The sequence below is a fragment of the Ranitomeya imitator genome, chromosome 2 (assembly GCF_032444005.1).
Source record: "Ranitomeya imitator isolate aRanImi1 chromosome 2, aRanImi1.pri, whole genome shotgun sequence".
Lineage (NCBI taxonomy): Eukaryota > Metazoa > Chordata > Amphibia > Anura > Dendrobatidae > Ranitomeya > Ranitomeya imitator.
In genome coordinates, this window is record NC_091283.1 from 491,809,849 (window position 1) to 491,821,983 (window position 12,135).

A 12,135-nucleotide genomic window follows, 5' to 3' on the forward strand; every position below is an offset into this window, starting at 1 on the left:
TCCTACTAGAGCTGTGTTCCGAATATATTGGTAGGATCTTGTTGGATATATCCAATTGGATTTATTGAGTATTGCTTTTTTCATAAATATAGGGTTACTAAGCGCGGCCCTGCGCTTAGTAACCCAATGTTTACCCTGGTTACCAGTGAAGACATCGCTGAATCGGCATCACACACGCCGATTCAGCGATGTCTGCGGGAGATCCAGCGACAAAATAATGTTCTGGCCTTTCTGCTCCGACCAACGATGTCACAGCAGGATCCAGATCGCTGCTGCGTGTCAAACACAACGATATCGCTATCCAGGACGCTGCAACGTCACAGATCGCTAGCGATATCGTTGTTAAGTTGTTCAGTGTGAAGGTACCTTTAGTCTCTGACTCATTCCTTTACATGGGAGCTAAGGGATGAAGTGGGGAGGTGCAATCAGCTTCATCTGCCTACAGCACCAAAGTACCTTGTCCTGGCCCTGGGCACAAGTATTGAACAGTGTCCTAGACTGTCAGTGTCGGTCACTTGGCCAAGCTTTCCTGTGTTCTCTATGAGAGCGGCTACCTGACTCCTCTGGCAGCAGTTTTTCTCCAAGAAAAAGATTGGCTGCTGGAAATCCAGCAGCCCAGATCGTTCTCTCTCCTGACATCTGTTGTGGAGCATTGGGAAGACCTATTGACTCTTGGCTGATGCTGCCGATATCAGTGACTTCTGCAAAGTTTAGCCTGTGTACATGGGCCTTGCTTACAGTTTGCTACATTGTATATAGGTTTCTAGGTCAGTTGGTTAAAACTTGTGATTCTCCAGCTGTTCTAAAGCTACAACTACATATGTCAGGAGTGCACAGCCTGTTACCCGAGGGCCACAAGCGGCCCGCGAAGCGCCTCTGTGTGGCCCTCAACCATATGCTCACAAATATGATAATGTCTGGTCACGTGTTTTTCATGACATGGAAAAGACAAGCGCTGTGTAGAACCAAAGTGACAAGTATTTATGAATGGTGTGTTGTGTGCTCATTTCTGGGACAGCCATATTTTGGCAGAAAAGGTGAGTCCTGACTCCTCTCGTACAGAAACAAGTAGATAAGGTGAACAAGTGGCCATGCAGACTGCTCCTTTATTTATTGTAGTTTATGGGAGAAGAGAACCACTTGACTGTTTCAACATCTGCCACATGCTAAAATAATGAAAGCTAAATGCAAGGTCTCCTTCTTCCTGGACTGCAAACCAATGAGAAGAGTACGTCTACCTTCTTATTAGGTGGGAGTCCTAAAAATGAAAGCAGCACCTATTAGATATTTATGGCAAATAATTTCAATATGCAATATATGGCTCAGAAGTTAACACTCTGCTAATATTCCGGCCTTAAGGGATGGATCTATCTGACAATGTGTCCCTCAAGAAAGGGTGTGTAACCCTGACTTAAGATAATCCCTATGGAGCCATAAAACAGTCATCTTCGTGGAAACTTACAGAGGTTCTTGAACATTTGTGATTCAGAATTTTCCAGATTTCTTCATAAATTTCACCTAAACTTACATCAGATTTTCACACAAGAACAAAAAGTAAATCAAAAGAACTGAATAAAACAAATGAGTAAAAAAATATTAGACTTTGTCATATTTATCTTGAGGAAAATGATCCAATAGTTCATGTCTGTGAGTGCCAAAAGTATGTGAACCTTTAAGATTAGCAAATAATTTTAAGGTGAATTTAGAGTCAGGCGTTTTCAATCAATGGGATGATAATCAGGTGTGAATGAGCGACTTATTTTATTTAAAGAACAAGGATTTATCAAAGTCTGATCTTCATAACATGTTTTTGAAAGTTTATCATGGCAAGAATAAAAGTACATACAGTATGCGAGGACCTGAGAAGAAGAATTGTTGATGCTCATCAGGCTGTTAAAGGGAACCTTTTACCAGGTTTTTCCCACATAAAGTAGGGAAGGCACCTGTAAGCCCTATGTGACAGCATTCCAGAATGCTGAATATATGTCCCCAATGAGCTTGTCATAATGCAAAACAATAGTTTTAATTATACTCTCCTACGGGTTGGTCCGGTCCGATGGGCGTCTCTGGTCTTTATCTGACACCTCCTCTCTACTTGCAACCTCCGTCTTATTTCTTGCTTCATGTGAATGACTCATCCTACGTTATCCATATCATGTCCTCCATTGCGATCACAAAAAGAAATGAGGCACCAGATAAAGACCAGTGACGGCCATCAGACTGGACCACCTCATACGTGAGTGAGCATAATAAAACCTATTTTTACTTTCATGCCGAACGCACTGGGAACATACAGTGGGGCAAAAAAGTATTTAGTCAGTCAGCAATAGTGCAAGTTCCACCACTTAAAAAGATGAGAGGCGTCTGTAATTTACATCATAGGTAGACCTCAACTATGGGAGACAAACTGAGAAAAAAAAATCCAGAAAATCACATTGTCTGTTTTTTTTAACATTTTATTTGCATATGATGGTGGAAAATAAGTATTTGGTCAGAAACAAAATTTCATCTCAATACTTTGTAATATATCCTTTGTTGGCAATGACAGAGGTCAAACGTTTTCTGTAAGTCTTCACAAGGTTGCCACACACTGTTGTTGGTATGTTGGCCCATTCCTCCATGCAGATCTCCTCTAGAGCAGTGATGTTTTTGGCTTTTCGCTTGGTAACACGGACTTTCAACTCCCTCCAAAGGTTTTCTATAGGGTTGAGATCTGGAGACTGGCTAGGCCACTCCAGGACCTTGAAATGCTTCTTACGAAGCCACTCCTTCGTTGCCCTGGTGGTGTGCTTTGGATCATTGTCATGTTGAAAGACCCAGCCACATTTCATCTTCAATGCCCTTGCTGATGGAAGGAGGTTTGCACTCAAAATCTCACGATACATGGCCCCATTCATTCTTTCATGTACCCGGATCAGTCGTCCTGGCCCCTTTGCAGGGAAACAGCCCCAAAGCATGATGTTTCCACCACCATGCTTTACAGTAGGTATGGTGTTTGATGGATGCAACTCAGTATTCTTTTTCCTCCAAACACGACAAGTTGTGTTTCTACCAAACAGTTCCAGTTTGGTTTCATCAGACCATAGGACATTCTCCCAAAACTCCTCTGGATCATCCAAATGCTCTCTAGCAAACTTCAGACGGGCCCGGACATGTACTGGCTTAAGCAGTGGGACACGTCTGGCACTGCAGGATCTGAGTCCATGGTGGCGTAGTGTGTTACTTATGGTAGGCCTTGTTACATTGGTCCCAGCTCTCTGCAGTTCATTCACTAGGTCCCCCCGCGTGGTTCTGGGATTTTTGCTCACCGTTCTTGTGATCATTCTGACCCCACGGGGTGGGATTTTGCGTGGAGCCCCAGATCGAGGGAGAATATCAGTGGTCTTGTATGTCTTCCATTTTCTAATTATTGCTCCCACTGTTGATTTCTTCACTCCAAGCTGGTTGGCTATTGCAGATTCAGTCTTCCCAGCCTGGTGCAGGGCTACAATTTTGTTTCTGGTGTCCTTTGACAGCTCTTTGGTCTTCACCATAGTGGAGTTTGGAGTCAGACTGTTTGAGGGTGTGCACAGGTGTCTTTTTATACTGATAACAAGTTTAAACAGGTGCCATTACTACAGGTAATGAGTGGAGGAAAGAGGAGACTCTTAAAGAAGAAGTTACAGGTCTGTGAGAGCCAGAAATCTTGATTGTTTGTTTCTGACCAAATACTTATTTTCCACCATAATATGGAAATAAAATGTTAAAAAAACAGAAATGTGATTTTCTGGATTTTTTTTTCTCAGTTTGTCTCCCATAGTTGAGGTCTACCTATGATGTAAATTACAGACGCCTCTCATCTTTTTAAGTGGTGGAACTTGCACTATTGCTGACTGACTAAATACTTTTTTGCCCCACTGTATATACAGCATTCTAAAAAGTTTAAGGTTACAAAATCAACTGTAAAATCTTTGGACTCCACCAATCCACAGTCAAACAGACTGTGTACAAATGGAGGAAATTCAAGTCCATTACTAATCTCAAGATCACAAAGAAATCGTAGGTTAAAGGGGGAGTCACACATAACGAAATCGTTAACGATATCGCTGCAACGTCACGCTTTTGGTGACGTAGCAACGATTCCGCTAACGATCTCGTTATGTGTGACAGCGACCAACGATCAGGCCCCTGCTGGGGGATTGTTGGTCATTGGGGAATGATCAGGACCATTTTTTGGTCGCTGATCACCTGCTGTAATCGCTGGATCGGCGTGTGTGACGCCGATCCAGCGATGTGTTCACTTGTAACCAGGGTAAATATTGGGTTACTAAGCGCAGGGCCACGCTTAGTAACCCGATATTTACCCTGGTTACTATTGTATAAGTAAAAAAGAAAAAAAAAACAGTACATACTCATATTCTGATGTCTGTCACGTCCCCCGGCGTCCACAGGGTTAAAACTGCTTTCGGCAGGAGCGCTGCTAATGTGTCAGCGCCGGCCGTAAAGCAGAGCACAGCGGTGACGTCACCGCTGTTACTGCCGGCGCTGACACAGTCGGTGCAGGGAAGCTCTCGGCAGCAGCGCGTGCATTGGCAGCGCTCTTGCCGAAAGCAGTTTTAACCCTGTGGATGCCGGCGGGGGACATGACAGACATCAGAATGTGAGTATGTAGTGTTTTTTTTTTACTTTTACAATGGTAACCAGGGTAAATATCGGGTTACTAAGCACGGCCCTGCACTTAGTAACCTGATGTCTACCCTGGTTACCCGGGTGCTGCAGGGGGACTTCGGCATCGTTGAAGACAGTTTCAATGATGCCGAAGTCTTTCCCCTGATCGTTGGTCGCTGGAGAGAGCTGTCTGTGTGACAGCTCCCCAGCGACCACACAACGACTTACCTTACCAACGATCACGGCCAGGTCGTATCGCTGGTCGTGATCGTTGGTAAGTCGTTTAGTGTGACTAAAGCTTAACTCTAAGCAACTAAAGGCCTTTCTTACCTTAGCTAATGCTAAAGCCCATGAGTCCACCAACTACAGGTCACTGAACATTAATGGTGTGTATTGCAAGGAGAAAGCCAATGGTTTTCAAAAAATAACATTGTTGCCCTCGGCAGTTTGCTAAATATGACCTGGAGAAGCCAGAAAGTTACTGGAAGAATGTTTTGGGGATGGATGTGACCAAAATAGACCTTTTTGGACCAAATGAAAAGCATTGTGTTTTGAGAAAGGAAAATACTGAATTACAACATAAATAACATCTTACCATATGTAAAGCACAGTGAAGATAGTAGTATCATGGTTTATAAATGTATCTAGGCTAGGATGGCTTTGTCATTGATGAAATACTTTGAATTATATCAGCACATTCTAAAGGAAAATGTAAAAGACGCCTGTTTGTGTAAGCTCAAACTCAAGAGAATGTGGGTCGTGGAGCAAGACAATGTCCCAAAACTCACAAGTCATTCTACAAAATAATGATTAAAGAAGAACAAAGTAAAATAGCCAAGTCAAAGTTCTGACCTTAATCCTGTAGAAATGTTGTGGAAGGACCTAACGGGAGCAGTTCGTGGGAAAAAAAAACGCGGACATAACAGATTTGAAGCATTTTTGTAGGGAGGAATGGGATAAAATTCCTACAAGTCAATGTCAAGGACTGATCAACAATTAATGGAAATGTTAAGATGCCGTTCTTACTGAGCAAGGGTGTGTCACTAGATACTGAGAGCAAAGGGCTGACATGCATTTGGCACTTGCCAACATGTGATATTGGATAATTTTTTTCGATAAAAAAATTACAGTCTAATGTTTTTGACTCATTTCTTTGATTTGCTTTATCTTATTTTAGGACTTTTGTGAAAAACTGATGTAGTTTTAGGTCAAATTTATGCAGAAATATGAAAAATTCTGAAGGGTCCACAAACTTGTAAGCATCACTGTAGCTATCCTAGAAACAAATAAACTTAAGAAATATCAGAAAATCTTGGGAGACAGATATTTATACTTTTATATTGCCAAGGCACCAGAGTTCACAAAATTAGGTTATTCTGGTGGTTGCAGCAATGTCTAGCCAATTTGAATTGGAATACAATATCGTCAAATTATACTCTTAAACATTCATAATCATGTGAATAAAATATTAAACCATTTGATCACATTGTCCCTCTGTTGTATGTCACAGTACCCCTTGAAGAACCACCCTTGCATTTGCTTGCACTGTTGCTGGCATTACCCTTTTAAGAACCAGCAGATTCTAAGCTAAGCTACATCTGGGTGATAAGAGATAGACCAAAGATAGATCACAACACTGGACCCCCAAACATCTATATTCTGACATCCTTATCAAGGGAAGGTGGGTATAGTATGTTCAACATAGACGAATGGATTCCAAATATTCATGTGGCTGTGCCTGTATTTGTGAGTCTGTGTTTTGTATAGATGTATTTGTATCTATGTGGATGTTTTATGTGTGTACCATATGTGAGTCTGTATGTATATATGTGTATAAGTGTATGCTTCCATGTGAGTCTATGCTTATTAATGTGTGTTTTTCTGTATATGTACGAGGTTGTTTTCTTTATGTGTGTGTAAGTGCATATTAATGTGTGTGCATCGTTTTGCATGTGTGTCAGTGTGTGTGTGTTTGTGTATGTGTGTCTTTGTGTTTGTTATTGGGAGTGCATTTAATTTATGTGTGTTAGCTATATGTGTATGTGGTGTATATGTATGTGTGTATGTTTATATGCATGTATACACGTTTGTATGTAACTGTATGTAAGCCCATGTTAAGGCTTTCTTCTTATTTGTGTATATATATGTTTGCCTGTGTATTTGTAATGTGTGTATAGATATGTTTGTGTATTTATTTATGTATATTTATATACATATACATGCTGCTATATATTTGCAAATGAGCCCACGTTAATACGGGTATGTATACTTTCTTGTTTATATAGACTGTATGAATGTGGGATTTTCGGAATGTGTGTGTGTTTGTTTAGGTCTATATACAGTAGAGCTACACACACAGGAATAACCACACAGCGTGTGTGTATGTGTTTGTATCTGTGTTAATATGTGTGTATACTTATATGTGTGTGTTTTTATGTGAGCATGTAAGTATGCATCTGTATGTGTGTCTGTATGTGTGCATATGTATGTATATACGTTTATATGTGTATATATCATTCTGTTTCCATTCCCATAAATGTCTAATGGCCATAAATAGACACAGTGCATAATCCAGTGTGCTTGTGTAATATTTTACATGTAAATTTATCAGATATATCTATATACAATGTATTTGTTTCCTTAGTGTCACACTCACCTGTTACTAATACATTGTAACGTTATATTCGTAAAGACACACAGTGAGCAGTAAGTGTCGGCTTTTATGTTGGTACGAGGCGATACCAGTCATTATGCACTAATCTCACGATTAACATTGCATCAATGTATCCGGTTATCATGCATCATAAAATCGGAGAGGTTAAATGGACTGTAAATCTAAAGTCTCTCTGATCCACATTTCCTGTGCAGTTTAATATAATCTGTTTTTTCCTGCTATCAGCCACTTCATTGCTAGACAGAATCTAATTGTGATGTCCTTCAATTGGTGACAGACCGAACGTCCAGAAAATTCTTATTTAGTAAATGCTTGTCTTTCGTTCTGGAGCATCTTGCTTCAACCTTTGCATTCTTCTGTTGTTCCTCGTGGAAATGTAGGAATAAGTGACAGCTGGTTATTATCGCTCATGTTATTTAATCAGAGCTGACGGTGATAGGCCGGTGTTCAAACAGACGTATTTTACTGTTCTTATACAGATTGAATGATGGCCTCCTGACCAAAACTTACACCATAGCTTCAGCCTGCTAGTTCTGGTCAGGAGACCCGCGGTCAGGGAGGACATTAGGGTCAATACATGGACTGTAAAATTTAGCAGTCCGGACTCGATCTTATGGTGCTTTCACATTGGGCTCTGTCTCCCGTTGGGGAATACATTTGAAATCCCCGCAAAACAGGGTCCGGACACATGCGCCAATGGGGCCATAGACTGTGATGGTGACGGTAGAGCAATTGTGATCTTTGCCATGCATCATTTTCGGGAGTGTACGCCTACAGGAAGTGGACACTCAGACGTAATAAACTGCGTCTTAGTATCCGCCTCCTATAGGCATACACTCCCGAAAAAAGTGCACAGTAGAGTGCATGTTCACTCTGCCATTACAGTCTATATCCCCATCGGCACATGCATCTGGACCCCATTTTACAGGGGGATTTCACACATTGTGAAGGCACTCTTAGTCAAGTTGACTGGCACAGGTATATGCACTAGTCTGGTCTGTTAAATGGTCCAAAGCAGTGCATACTACAATTTTTTTTACATTGGTCTGAGTAAAAAATCGGCCATGTGTACTGACACATTGGCTATAATGGGAGCATGTGCTCTCCGTATGCAGTCCATGGTGCACAAGGACAACACATTCCCATATAATATGCTCGTTTGAACGAGTCCTTAGAGTAGGGACACACCATACTAAGAAGACAAATGGCAACACAGAACTCAAAGCTTGTTCATACGTTTCCAAGAGCAATGTCTCAATGCTGCCTAACATAAGATGGTCCAGAATGGTTATTTTAGAGGGAAAGCAACTATAAAAGATAAAAAAAAACACATGTTTTATAAACTATTTTGTTCACACAATCCCATACAGAGGTATTCCCAAATACGACAACTGACTAGTGGTGGAACTACTACGTTCAGGAACATAGTTCTCTATGGAGCATACGGTGTATTGTAGAAGGGGTATAATAACTATAAATCCCACTGTTTACAATAGGTGGGAATCCGAGAGGTCAGGGGATAGCCTATCAGACACTGACCTTTCAGGACCCATGTGCAGAACATGTCTGTAACCCCCATATCATATCCATTCTGCATGTAGACATGAGCATACTGTATATGAAATATTCACATACACTCATATATATTACACATATATGTAAAAAATGCCATAAATATCATTTCTACCGAAGAGCAGCCAAAACTAAAAGGGTAGAGCCAGCTGTACGACACTAAATTTGCAATGTCTTCCCTTTACCATTAGAAATGTTATTGAACCATTTGGTTAGATGGCCAGAAGAAGTCCTTCATTCATAACTTTCTTTATTTCTATTTCAACTTCACTATATGATGTCCTGTTTTTGTGAGAGCTGACCTGTAATTTTATAGGCACCATCTTGTCATCACAAATCTAAGATTTATATTAAGGTTATTATGGGTCAGTTTTATTTATGCTATTTACAGATCACCATAAAGCATGTCTTCAGGATATTATACAGATTTTTAGATTACAGGTATAGGGGTTCACTCTCTCAGATAGCCACTTGGAACACGAAGCTAAAGGGTTTTTACATCATTTTACATCATAAAAAAGGAAAATGAATAAAGCTAGTGACAACGTGGACCATGACTACTCACACATGGCTGAGCTAGTCCCGCTTCAGTCATGCAAAATAGATATCGTCCATAGCAACCAGTGAAATTTGCAGTTTTGTGCACATGGCCTGTGCAGTCTCTTCACAGATATTCTGGCTTGTCTCTCTGCAGCTTCAATACAACCCACTCTGCTCCCCTTCCCCAGCTGACTGACAACAGTGAACACATGGCCTTTTTGTAGTCCTTGCTAGCCAGGTGCACCTAATCAGGGCCTGTAGTGATAGGATTTAACCCTTAACCTACATGGCTTTCCTACAGAGGAAACCAAGTGTTTGTATGTTATTACCTATTTATGAGGTTTATTTGAAAAAGTCTATTACATAAATGTGTTTCTTGTAATTGTTTTTGCACCATTATAATGGTCATCCTCTGAAAAAAACAATTACTAATCAGCTTCTTTTTTTAAATTTAAACTGTAACAGCAGTAAAAAAATAATAATAAATAATAATAATAATTTTAGTTGGCAGATATTCTCTAACTAGATGGTGGCCCGATTCTAACGCATCGGGTATTCTAGAATATGTACCGTATGTATGTATGTATATAGCAGCCACATAGTATATACACTGTAGCACAGGCCACGTAGTATATAGGAGCCATGTAGTATATAGCAGACAAATACTACGTGGCCTGTGCTATATACTATGTGGCTGCTAAATACATACATACATACATACATATTGTACAATACCTGATGTGTTAATACAGGCCACGCAGTATATAACACAGTCCAAATAGTATATAACACAGCCCACGCAGTATATAACAGCCACGTAGTATATAACACAGGCGACGTAGTATATAAAACAGGCCATGCAGTATATAACAGTGGCCACGTAATATATAGCACAGGCTACGCAGTACATAACACAGCCCACATAGTATCTAACTGGTCACGAAGTATATAGCAGCCCACGCGGTATATAACGCAGCCCACGCGGTATATAACGCAGCCCACGCGGTATATAACACTGCCCACACGGTATATAATACTGCCCACATAGTATATAACACTGGCCACATAGTATATAACGCAGCCCACGCGCTATATAACACTGCCCACATAGTATATAGCAGTGTGGGCACATATTCGTGTTAAAAAAAGATAATTAAAATAAAAAATAGTTATATACTCACCCGTCGGGATCCAGCGAAGCTGTCCCTATGCGCGCGGCTGCCGCCATCTTCCGTTCCCAGGATGCATTGCGAAATTACCCAGATGACTTAGCGGTCTCGCGAGACTGCTAAGTCTTCTGGGTAATTTCTCAAAGCATCTCTGGGAACGGAAGCTGGCGGCAGCCGCGAGCGCATCGTCGGACTACGGAAGGTGAGCATAGCAGGTTTTTTTTTTTATTATTATTTTTAACATTAGATCTTTTTACTATTGATGCTGCATAAGCAGCATCAATAGAAAAACTTGATCACACAGGGTTAATAGCAGCGATTACAGAGTGCGGTACCCGTGGCCCGTTACTGCTGGCATTAACCCTGTGTGAGCGGTGAGTGGAGGGGAGTATGCAGGCACCGGGCACTGACTGCAGGGGAGTAGGGAAGGACTAATCGGACTGTGTCCGTGCTGATTGGTCGCGGCAGCCATGACAGGCAGCTGGCGTGACCAAACAGCGACGCGGGATTTCTGTGACGGAAGTTGCCGACAGAAAGACAGACAGATCCGGGGGCTGACAGAAGGTGAGTATATAATGATTTTTTTTTTTTTTTATTATTTTTAACATTAGATCTTTTTACTATGGATGCTGCATAGGCAGCATCAATAGTAAAAAGTTGGTCACTCAGGGTTAATAGCAGCGTGATATAAATCCCACTTCGCTGATTGGTCGCGCCCAACCGGAGCGACCAATCAGCGAAGCGGAATTTAAATCCCGCACCAATGTCGCTGATTGCTCGCGCCGGCTGGGCGCAAGCTATCAGCTAAGCGGGATTTAAATCCCACGCCAATGGCGCTGATTGGTCGTGCCAGCTGGGTGGTGTGCCAATGTCGGCAGGGCTCGACCAATCAGCAAAGCAAGATTTAAATCCCGCGCCAATGTCGCTGATTGGGCGCGACCAATCAGCGAAGCGGGATTTAAATCCCGCCGCAATGTCGCTGATTGGTTGCTAGCAATCTGCGAAGCGGGATTTAAATCCCGCGCCAATGACGCTGATTAGTCGCGCCGGCTGGGCGCGAGCTATCAGCTAAGCGGGATTTAAATCCCACGCCAATGGCGCTGATTGGTCGCGCCAGCTGGGTGCGAGCTATTAGCGAAGCGGGATTTAAATCCCAGGCCAATGGCACTGATTGGTTACGCTGGCTGGGCGCGACCAATCAGCGTAGTGGGATTTAAATCCCGCGCCAATGTCTGGGGTGGTAGTATAGAGGGGGCACTGACTGCAGGGGAGTAGGGAGCAGCCGGACTGTGCCCGTCGCTCCCAAGAGTGCATTGCGGTCTCGCGAGATGTTGACTTGCGGTCTCGCGAGGCCGCTGAGTCATCATCTCGCGAGACCACAATGCATGGACCAGTCACCGGAGCGTTGCGAGGAGCGTGAAAGGCTTGGGCTGGATCAGGAAGGTGAGTATATAATGATTTTTTATTTTTTATATTATTTTTAACATAATATCTTTTTACTATTGATGCCGCATAGGCAGCATCAATAGTAAA

General features: G+C 42.0%; 1 protein-coding gene across 2 annotated transcripts in view; it reads left to right on the top strand.

Moving 5' to 3' along the window:
- Positions 1-6,173: 6,173 nt before the first annotated feature.
- Positions 6,174-12,135, top strand: part of MPP2 (MAGUK p55 scaffold protein 2) — a 53,575-nt gene continuing 47,613 nt past the window's right edge. The window contains exon 1 of one of the 2 annotated variants that reach the window (XM_069751450.1): positions 6,174-6,328. The gene's annotated coding sequence lies outside the window, so the exon portion shown is untranslated. The remainder of the gene's footprint in view (positions 6,329-12,135) is intronic. The other variant, XM_069751448.1, reaches the window with a different exon arrangement.